We start from the raw sequence: 12,324 nt of genomic DNA on the forward strand, positions 1-12,324 counted from the left end.
ATAGTGCAAGGGTAGAAAAATTTAAAAATAGCACAAATTCAGGTTTAAGGCTCTAATCTGCCAAAAAAATGTTTCTCTGCTTTTAGCTTTAAAGTTGTCAGATGACTAAATCAAAACCCCTATATACCGGTAATAAACCCAATTTTTCAATTTTCACAGCTTTCGCAATGTTTTATCTTAAGGAAGTACACCTCTGAGAAGCCAAAAATTTCTAGAATTAAACTTTTTTTCGTAACCTGATTTTTGTGTTTATATGACTGTAAGAATGTAACTGAAAATCATATAGTGGTGCACATCACAATTTCACAATTAAACTTTTTTTCATATTTTCACTAAAGATGAAGTGGACCAATCTGAATAAAGGAGTAGGCTGGTAAGACTCCTTTTTGGCCCCAAAATATAGCATTTTAAAATTTTCTTAAAAATATAAACTTTTAGCTTTTAATTGGAAGGTAAAATACTTCTGTTACACAAATATGGGTTGTTTTTGGCAATAAAATGCACATGTATCAGGTACTAGCAATATAAATTCATGCAAAATTACTGAAGTCTTCATAATTTTACCATTTGCGCTAATTTTTAGACGATTTTTGTCTAAAATGGAAGTGGCTGCACTTGTGTTCAGTCTTTATATTTATATGTATGTTGTATTTGATGATAATACATAACATATGTAAAGGTTGAGGCTGAACATGAATGCGACCACTTCCATTTTTGACGAATACCATCTGAAAAGTGACATTTTGTGGCATATTTGGTAGTTTTTCATATTTAAGCTTAAATTTGAGCGTCTTTAATGACCAAATCAGTTCAAATCTTTTACATTTACTAATTGAATGGACTGAAGTAGACACGCAAGTGTTTAAAAAATGTTAAAAATCTTTCATCAAATGTACTTCGAATTTTAGGCCAGAATTAGCCCTTACCGGACATTCTCCTTTAACTAAAGACAAAAATGTTTCCATAGTACACAGATGCCCCACTCGCACTATCATTTTCTATGTTCAGTGGACTGTGAAATTGGGGTCAAAACTCTAATTTGGCATTAAAATTAGAAAGATCAAATCATAGGGAACATGTGTACTAAGTTTCAAGTTGATTGGACTTCAACATCATCAAAAACTACCTTGACCAAAAACTTTTACCTGAAGCGGGCACTATCATTTTCTATGTTCAGTGGACCGTGAAATAGGGGTCAAAACTCTAATTTAGCATCAAATTAGAATGATCATATCATAGGGAACATGTGGACTAAGTTTCAAGTTGATTGGACTTCAACTTCATCAAAAACTACCTTGACCAAAACTTTAAACTGAAGCGGGACAGACAGACGGACGAACGAACAGACGGACGCACAGACCGAAAAAAAACATAATGCCCCTAGGTGGAGCATAAAAACAACAGAATATAGGATGAATGCAGGGACCAGAAAACATAATGCCCATCAACTATCGTAGGCGGGGTATACTTATTTGTGTGCAATCTATTCAAATGTCCATCAAACTACAAACTATTATTTAAACCTATCATAGTTAAATATGTAATAGTTTTCTATTTTCAGTTTAATATGGCCTAGTTGCAAGCAAAATCTGTACCTATACCTGATATAAAATCTCACCTACATACAAAAGAAAAAAGAAGAAAACATGTACCAGTTTTGTAATATATTCTATTTTAAAATTATGCACATATACTACACAAACTGTTGCATTAAATTATTTTTGCAAATGCAATTAAAACAAGAGGCTCTCAAGAGCCTGAATCACTCACATGTAATTTTTTGCTTAAATCTTTCATCAATGATTATTTTTGCTTTTCAATATATATTAATGAATGGCTTAAAACTTCCATTGAAATGTTCTTTGTATCTGTCATATTTTCTTCAAAATCAAAGAAATGCATTTTACCCCTATGTTTCATTTCAGCCATCGTGGCTATGTTTCTTGACGTACAAGAAAATAAAATACAAAATTTATACTAGATACTCTGAAACTCATTCAGCCCAAGTTTGGCTGAAATTGATTCAGCAGTTTCAAAGGAGAAGATTTTTTTAAAGTAAGCAAACTAAACGAACAAATTGTGAAAAATTGATTTTAAAGGGCAATAACTCCTTAAGGGGACAATTAACAATTTTGGTCATCAAACTTATTTGTAGATCTTACTTTGCTGAACATTTTTGCTGTTTACAGTTTATCTTAATCATTAATAATATTCAAGATAATAACCAAAATCTGCAAAATTTCCTTAAAATTACCAATTAAGTGGCAGCAATCCAACAATGTGTTATAAGATTCATCTGAAAATTTCAGGGCTGACAGAGCTTGGCCTAATAAACATTTTTACCTCTCATCAGATTAGATCTAAATGCTTTGGTTTTTGAGATATAAGCCAAAAATTGCATTTTACCCCTACATTCTATTTTTAGCCATGGCAGCCATGTTATTTGACGAAACAGTAAATAAAACACAAACTTTATTCTAGATACCCTAAGCATCATTCAGCTAAAGTTTGTTTGGAATTGGTTTAGTTGTTTCAGAGGAGATGATGTTTGAAATAGTTTACCCCAGACGGACGACGACAGACGATGACGGACGCCAAGTGATGGCAAAAGCTCACTATTCCTTTGGAACGGTGAGCTAAAAAGGCATTAAACAATTCATTTCTGCTAAAAAAATCTTGCATTTTTATCTGCCAAATTTATCAATTGGATAAAACAAATGTCATGTATGTAAAATCAATACATCAGTACATGTAAAAAATCTGACTTATTCAAGCAATTTAAAAAAATTACAAAATAAACATATAAAACTTCTGAATTGCTGAATACTATTTTTCAGTATTTGCTATTAATGAATTCAAAATCAATTTGCATATAAAAATCTTTACAACATCACTATCTATGAAAAGTAACAATAAAAAGTCTGCTCAAAATGTATATGTAACCTGTTTCCCACACTACCATGCTTTTATTTTGAGAATGACTCCTTCATTTGAATTAAATCTCCCTAACTCAGGATACATCAGATTTGCATGTTTCGACCGTACCGATAATTGTACCTGTTCACAAAAATATTCTTTTAAAAAAATATATAAAGACAAAACAACTTCTGTTAACATAACAAGCCAATTCCTAAGTTGGTTTTAGCAACGATTTGTATAGAATAAAATTCTTGTTTTAAGTTATTCACTGTTTTACAGCATAGGCTATAATTGTAGTACTACATATATAATTTTTTGCTAAGGGGAGATAATTCCATGGTCAATTACAATCATTCAAACAATTAAGTTCATTCTACATGTATCTTATTTTGAATTATTTGAAGTCAGCAGTGTTATTAAACATGATGTAAATTAAATATATAATTTTTTACATCCTTGACCTTTACTTGACATCTTCTTTCATATCTATTACTTATATTTAGCAAAATGGAGGGTTATTACATGTGAACCAACTCCAACCAAGACACAAATAGGCATTGCTTGTTTCTGACTGTAAATTAAAAAATCAAACGGTACTTGTCAAAAATTATATTTCAATCTTAATATGCTGAACCATTGGAATTTAGTGACAAATAAACATTATAAACTACAAAAATCAAATTTTATGACGACATGAGATTTGCTTTTTTTATTTTTACCTTATATGACTGCTAGTTTGAATGTATATATATATAGCAGTTCTCCAAATAATGAATTTTCATATGGTAAAAAAATTCTGTCAAAAACTTCATAGAGTGGGGTGCTCATTTTGCCATAATTTTCCATGTTTTCTGCAGTTTATGTTCAGATCTTTAAGTTTTGAAGTATACTGATATTTCTATATGAAGATAACATCAAAAGCAAACTATTCTTCGCTTGAAAACGTGTTTCTCTGAAAAAATTCATCTGAAAAATTAGATTAAAGGCTATTTGAAATTTCCTGATGATTGTCATAGGGGGACAGATATACGCCGTTTTTACACATCTATTTAAAACCAAATAACTGCAGCATTAAACAATATTTATCAAATCAATTTCCTTATAGATGAATAGCAGACATTTCAAAGATGTAAAGAACTGAAATTTAGGGCAATCAGTCAAAGAATTACTAAGAAATACTTCTTTGAAATCTTTTTTTTCATTTAGGAAATTGGCCGAAAATCGTTGTCCGTTTTTCGGTCCTTTGCGGTAAGTGCCGAAATTTTTTCTAAGTTTAAAAAATTATCCTTTATGTTATAAAAATATAATTTACCAGCATATTTCTTCCATTTCAGCAATCCTTTGAAGTTTCTACACCTCAAAATCATAAAACGGCAAATATATGCGCCCCATTCTACACAGTAGGAAAATGGCAAAAATTAAAATCTTTTTGAGAGTACGGTAAATATAGAACAAGCCCAAATAATTAGAACTGAAATGACAAATTTGGTCTTTCCAGTCTTTCAGTCAATTTTGATTAATTTCCATTGTAGTAAATTAAATACTTTTAGTTTTTAGACACTTTGCTTGCAGTCACTAAACATTTCCTTATATCAAAATAAAAAGATGTGGTATGACTGCCAATGAGACAACTCTCCACCAGAAACCATATGACCACATTAACTTTAACATTGAAAGTATGCAAATGTTTCAATGTCCATGAACCATGACTGATTGGGCTGGCCATTTAGTCTCAATGGAAATGGGCAGTGTTAACAAAACAAGCTCCTGAGACGTGTCTGTGATCATTTGCAAATACCATGGACTTACTAATAAAGTTTCATTTTAAACTGACCTATATATTATCACTCACTTTAACATGTAAACTAATCTATGCAAAACATTCAAATTCAACAGACCATGACAGAGGGAGCAGGCCCTGGATATGATATGTGCAAATGTTAATACAACTGCATACCAAATGCCATTGACCAATAGTGGTTCCCATAAACTGACCTAATCACAAACTTTAAACATGTAAACTAAGCAAAATTTTCAAAGTCAATAGACTATTCTTGAGGGGGGCGGGGTCATATCATCTCCATGAAAATGAGATGTGCCAATGCTAACACAACTGCATACCAATTATCATTGACCTGAAACTTGTGGTTTCCCTAAAACTGACCTAATCGCATACACTGTTGACACTACTGTCCTGGGAAACAACAAACCTTTGTCTCGCTTTCATGACTTTGTCAAGACAGGACAAAAGAAATGAATGTCTTGATGAACAAACCTTGTTTGACTGCAAGAAAGTATTTTTTTGTTCTGGAAACTAGATATTAGTAGCAAACAGATTTTTATCTATTGACCAGTGCAGCTGACCATTTTAAATACTGAACTGCTGACAAGTACATTACATACTACGTGGGACAAATCTTAAGTAGTCTTTACTGACAACACAGTGTAACTAAATACAAATGTACAGAACTCATTCCTGAGACATGTGCCTCTGATCACACTATACAGGATAAAAGAACACAATATTTGAGACATCTGTTCTAAGAGATCCTTGAAACTTGACTGTATTATCTTCGTGTCACCTGTTATTGTTACCATCTGATGATAAATGCATGAAATGACCCTGTAAACAAAGCAAAAACTTATATTAGTTATAGAAAAGATTATCTCCCTTGTAATTAAGGTAACTTTATTACCCACAATGACACAGTTAAGTTTTCAGCAGCCATGTTTTGTGTTAGAATTCTGATACACACTATTCTCTTAAAATTCTGTTTGCTACTCACGTCATATAACAAAAATATATGAAAACAACAAATTATTTTATCAAATCTACATGAAAATATTAAACTTTCCATGTTGATTATTGAGTTACAAAATGGCTGGTGAATATCTGATCCTTAAATCTGTAAGAGTCAAACTATTTAATGGTAAAAGAATTAGTTTAATCAAAGAATAACCTTTCTTTTAAACCTAAAATGAAATGCATGTAGGTATGAAAACTCGACAGTTCACTGTTAAATGTTTCACAGTTTTTAACTTTTTTTTTAAATATTTTTAAACTTTGAATGGATACAAAATTTAAACTGTGCCCTTAGTTAAAATACTGCCACAACAAATAATACTTTTCATTTAGATATATCTTACCCCTTGTCCAGCTAAACACTGTCGACAATTATGTTGTTTGACTGGTAAGGTCTGAGGATTTCTGTCACATTCCGTTTCTGTATTATTATTACTGCAAATATTCTGAAATAGAAAGCCAATGTGTTACTTTGAGGGAAAAACACATTTATTTACAACATGTATTAAGAAAAAAAAAACATGCTTGCATATATAAAAGATGTAGTTTGTGTAGTCTTGTCATCTAATTGTTGGTATAGACTACTTGAATGACTGTTGAATGATATGTAATGAGTTTGATATAAATTGTTATGCTTCCATGAATCATAATGACTGGACATGTTGACCAAATGCTTTTAAAGAAGGAAAAAGAACTTTAAAAAGAAGACACTCCAACAGAACCAGTTCCTTTGAACTTCCAGCTTATAAATAAACACTCAAGAGTTTGGATAGCTCCAGGTTGAAATTAGATAATGTATTTACACTTGTAGAGAAATTTCACTCATAACCAGAGCACAATTGGATTACATTATTCTCATGGGCCAATAACCTTTTTAAAGTCAGCACAAGTTCAAGTGTATGTTCAATGTGTGTGCTTACTTTCAAAATGTAGTTTTGTATTTTATGATTTTGAATAAATGCCAAAGAGAAGCGAAAGATACCAAAAGGACATTCAAACTCATAAGTCTAAAATAAACTGACAAAGCCATGACTAAAAAAGAAATCTTCTTTTTATATATATCATATACATATATTGTAGCAAATCATGCTCTTTTGAATTAATGAACTTTTTTGTCAATCTTGTTTTATGTCATATAGAAAATCAAGCTTGAACTCTGGCCTGTTATAAATGTAAAAATGTAAATCGCTTTTTATTGAAGTGTGAAAAATATTCCAACTATAGAATATAAGCTTTAATAGTATTATTAAATATACTGACTACAAGTCATATTTAGAAAAAGGTAAATACGAAATGTTCCATTAATAGCAAATTATTCTTTAAAAGTCAGGAAAATGACTAGTTCTTATATATGTAAATGTCTAATCTATAGAAATGAGATTTTATCTTCCTAATTATAACATATCATTTCATTATGATATATACATTGTAATAATGTATTGAAATATGGCCCATTGGCAAATACTGTATATGTCAATAAAAATATTTGTATATATGTATAAGTAAGTTTATAGTACATGTATCAGTGTGTGTGTGTCTTAAAAAGCATGAACATTTTCTTTTGACAATGAATTTGCATTGTACTTACAGTTTCCATTGCTTCATGGTTGGTTGCTCTATCAAAAATTTCATGACTTTTATTAACTGGTAGGTGTGTTAACTCTCTCTAAAAAAAGTATATGGACAAGTATTAATAAACTAAGTATCCTGAGTATCTGACAGAAATATACACTGCTTCTAGTGTGTTACAATATTTCTCCACTCCAGACAGTTAAATATAATATTTAAAGTGTAAGGTTTGCTGAGTTTTTTTAAATAATTAAAATTTAACTGTTGGGAGTGGAGAAATATCGTTATACACAAGTTAAAGTGGTGGAATCTGTTTCTCTAATGATTTTCAGACGATATCTAAACAAACTTTATCCTTCCTTTTCAAAGATTTGCAGAAAGTTGTGTTCTTTATATGTGACATCTTCAGGCATGGTTGCCTTTTTTTCATGACATCACAATAGCAAATTTAGAAGAAAGCAAGAAAATTTGACCTCATAATTAAATTTCAACCAATCATTTGCCAAGAACAAAGTTTTCTCTAGAGTTGAGAAATATTTTTCTCACACCGACCAAGAAATGCGGAAAAAGCATGAAAATAAGAGAAATAATTGTCACATGTGCACTTTTTTCTACAATATTTAACACCAAACTTAGCTTTTAAATACCCAAATAGTGTTCATTAGTCCTTATGTAGAAATAGCAATAATAATTTTTTTTACAATGGTACATGTACAAAGTTTATTTCTAATTTTTCAGAAGAAAAACATTTCTTATTCTACTGTAGATACAATGTATGTATACACTCAAAATTACCGTAAAAAAATATTGTTGAATAAAGCTTATTTGTTTAAATTTCTGAACTTAAAAAAAAAAAAAAAATGTTGATAGTGTACACAGATGATGCCCCCGCTTGCATATCATATAGTTATAAAGGGACATAACTGAAGAACGGTAAAAGTGATGCTACCCAAATTTGAACTTGATCTGAGTTTTGTGGTTTTAAGCATTGTGTGTAAGTCTCATGACATTTGGTTGAGGCTTACTTAAGTAGAGAACAGAAACTAAAAATTCAGCAATTTTTCTATTTGTAAACACGCATAACTCTAGAAAGCTTGTGTATAAGTTTTATAACATTTGGTTGAGACAAACTAAAGTTAGAGAACGGAAACGAAAAATTCAGCAATTTTTATGTTTATAAAGGGACATAACTCTAGAATGGTAAAAGTGTTGCCACCAAATTTCGTACATTATCTGTATTATGTAGTAATAAGCATTGTGTATAAGTTTCATAACATTTGGTAGAGGCAAGCTAAAGTTAGAAAACGGAAACAAAAAAATTGTTCTTGATCTTAGTTTTGTGGTAATGAATATTGTGTATAGGTTTCATAATGTTTGGTTGGGGCAAACTTAAGTTACAGAATGGAAACTAAAAATTTTGCAATCTTTCAATTCATAAAGGGGCATAACTCAATAATGATTAAAGTGACACTACCCAAATTCAACTTGATCTGTGTTTTATCAGTGGAAGTCAAAATTTAACATTGCATTGTATAAAGCATTGATTGTAGTTGATCCAACTATAATCATGGACAAAGGAAGATAACTCCAATTTAAAAATTACTTGATATTTAGAAGAAAATTTTTTTTTGCAATTTTTCCATTTCTAAAGGGGCATAACTCTAGAATGGTTAAAGTGACGCCACCAAAATTCAAACTAGATCTGTGTTTTGTGGTAATAAGCATTGTGTATAAGTTTCATAACATTTGGTTGAGGCAAACTAAAATTAGAGAACGGAAACGAAAAATTCAGCAATTTTTCCATTTGTAAAGGGGCATTACTCTAGAACAGTAAAAGTGACGCCATCAAAATTCAAACTTGATCTGTGTTTTGTGGTAATAAGCATTGTGTATAAGTTTCATAACATTTGGTTGAGGCAAACTAAAGTTAGAGAACGGAAACAAAAAATTCAGCAATTTTTCCATTTGTAAAGGAACATAACTCTAGAACGGTAAAAGTGACGCCACCAAAATTCAAACTTGATCTGTGTTTTGTGGTAATAAGCATTGTGTATAAGATTCATAACATTTGGTTGAGGCAAACTAAAGTTTAGAGAACGGAAACGATAAATTCAGCAATTTTCCATTTGTAAAGGGGCATAACTCTAGAACGGTAAAAGTGACGCCACCAAAATTTAAACTTGATCTGTGTTTTGTGGTAATAAGCATTGTGTATAAGTTTCATAACATTTGGTTGAGGCAAACTAAAGTTAGAGAACGGAAACCAATTTTGGGACGTACGTACACGTACGTACAGGGGTAAAACTTAATGCCCCCTCCGCTACGGCGGGGGCATAAAAAACGATCTTAATTTCCAAAAGATCTATAGTACTAAAATAATGAGGTCCAATTTGTAAGCCGGCATGACGTTAAAACAATGAATCAAAGAATTCAACTTTATATATAACTAATATAGGACAATGGTGTTGATTAAACACTACACCATTCAGGTCCTTTTATTTTCCACATATCTAATATTACCAATAACCATGATAACTAACAAGTTCTGAGTCGAATCCGATACCAATAGTACCTGTTACCTAATCTGTACATTCCGCCTCTGTCAGGCGCACCACCAGACAGTGTATTTTGGATTTGCTATATACATGGGTCATAATCACAACCGAACTTCGTCATTATATAATTTCTGATGATAACTGGAACTGAACCAGTACTGATTTTATCACCATTTGCAGTGATGAAAAAAAATCATTAATGCCCATCAAAATAAAAAAAAAAGATTTTTATCACTTTGACTTCGTTATCATGGTTATTGGAATAAAACATCCCATTTCAAATATCCACTACAAAACAAAAGTAGACATAGTCTGCACCAAAATCTTTTCCAACAGTGAACAACTAGTCCAAAGACCAATATTCAGACATTTTCCTAAGTGCCTAAACAAAATCGAGCAAATACTTACTAATCCAAATAATATTTTACTAGTCTTGGGCATCTAACTAGTGGCTAACAGTAAAGAATGTAAAAATAGGAAAAGCCATTATAAAAGCCAGAATCTTATCAGGAACATTCATCCTTTAGTTAACTTTGATAGAGCTAAATTAAATCAGTCTGCCAGCTATGTTGTTTATCCAATGAAAATATTACTCATTTTCTTCTAGACTGTCCACTTCTAGTGAAAACTCATACAACTTATTTTGAACTAATGAAAGAGGGAATAATACAAAATACTGGTACCTCGAATAATAATATAATAATAATAATAATAAATTCTTTATTTAAAGAGGGTAGACTCAGTTAGTTACAATAAACTAATCTTCCCTGAGGCCCTCACATACAAATTACAATACAATCAAAAACAGATATTTACACATAGTTAATTTACAGTCAATTAGTTCAATGTAATATTACTAACACGATAAGATATAAGGCTGTTCAAGATGCACATGTAGTCAAAAAATCAAATAAAAATAAAAAAAAAAAAATAAAGAATGACCAAATAACACTGTTATTATCCAAATAACACTTGTAATGACCAAATAACACTTGTAATGACCAAATAACACTTGAAATTTTAATATTAGCACATAGTGGTAACTTACATGTAGAAATGATTTACAGAAAGTATATAATCAATTTTTTTATTAAATTCAAATTAAATAATATTATGTGAAAATTCTTAATATTAAAATTTCAAGTGTTATTCAGATAATTTGTTACCCTACAAAATACTGTTGCCAAAGCCTGATTATTTAACAAGAAACTGGACACAATTTAATTAGGCTTATTATAGACTGTAGACACTTTACTCATCTTTTCTCTGATACCAACCTGATGGATACAATCGAAGTATCTACTAGGGAACTCTGCTACAGGCTTCACATCTAACGCTTGAAAATGCTTGAGGCAAATGGTTGGTTGATGGTCTAAAGCAAACATTGTTAGACCAACAGATAAAAGCAAAACACATTCAATGTTTAACCATCATCATTCTGTGTGAATATATACATATCATATTTTGTGTGTGTATATAAGAAAGTGTTTATAGGGGGACGAAGTCCCCTATTACAGTAGAAAAATCAATAAAAAAAAAAAAAAAAAAAAAAAATCGGGAAAATTTCCCGAAATTTTCATTGTACTAATGAACTCAAAATCGTTAACTTTTTTTTTGTAACTTTTTTTAATTCCCGCATTTGCGCAGAAACCTACTTCCTTCTTCCGGTCTCGTTTGTCATGAGACTTTGAGTGAAATATATATTTATCAGTCCAGTAAAATAAAAGGAACACAATAACAATTTCATTTCTAATTATTCTTTGATATGAAAAAACGTTACCTGATGATAGCGTTTCTTTGTTTACATTGAATATGATGTCATAACTAAAATAACGTCACAACTAAAATCCCTAACAACAGAACCAAAATCGGAAACGATACGGTATTTCCGTTTCTTTTTTAAACGATTTAGAACTTATAAAATATGTTTGAATTAATAAAAATAATTTATATAGACTTCGTCCCCTTTCACAGGTAATGCCTGCCTCATATTATCAACTTGATTTTACCTTTTAACGTGTACATACATGTACATTGTAGATACAATTTCTACTTGGATTTATCATTGGTGTTCCTTTTTACATTGTTTTAAGGAAGCTCATACAGAGAGAAGAACCACAAAATGTATTTCACTTTTAAAAATCTAGTTGATGCTGGACCTTAAAACTTTTCAAACTGCATTGGTATGTCTGTACTCAGGTAATTTTCAAGGTGTACATGTATATAATATTAATAAAGACAATAAGAATTTGGTTATGATGAACCTTCACTTGAACTTCAGTATGAAGGTCGTATCTATTTTCAATATAACATTCTTACCATAGGACAAAAGCATTTCACTTTTTCGTTTATGCTTTCATTTTCAGACACAATGACAGAATATGGTCTTTTCCTTGGACAAAACATTGTCGACAGAGCTAGCCAACCCACGCTTATTTTTAAATTCAACCGGAAGTAAATAAGAAAATAAAACCTGGA

At 30.7% G+C, this 12,324-nt stretch overlaps 1 long non-coding RNA gene across 1 annotated transcript; it reads right to left on the reverse strand.

Annotated features, from left to right (window-relative positions):
• Positions 1 to 1,649: 1,649 nt before the first annotated feature.
• LOC127735015 (uncharacterized) lies at positions 1,650 to 12,287 on the reverse strand. The gene is made up of 4 exons (XR_007997923.1): positions 12,166 to 12,287; positions 7,311 to 7,388; positions 6,067 to 6,168; positions 1,650 to 5,542 (listed from the first exon to the last, which is right to left on the reverse strand). It is a non-coding gene; the product is annotated as an uncharacterized LOC127735015 (long non-coding RNA).
• Between the last annotated feature and the right edge of the window lie 37 nt (positions 12,288 to 12,324).

This window comes from Mytilus californianus, unplaced genomic scaffold (genome assembly GCF_021869535.1).
Source record: "Mytilus californianus isolate M0D057914Y unplaced genomic scaffold, xbMytCali1.0.p SCAF_3, whole genome shotgun sequence".
Classification (NCBI taxonomy): Eukaryota; Metazoa; Mollusca; class Bivalvia; order Mytilida; family Mytilidae; genus Mytilus; species Mytilus californianus.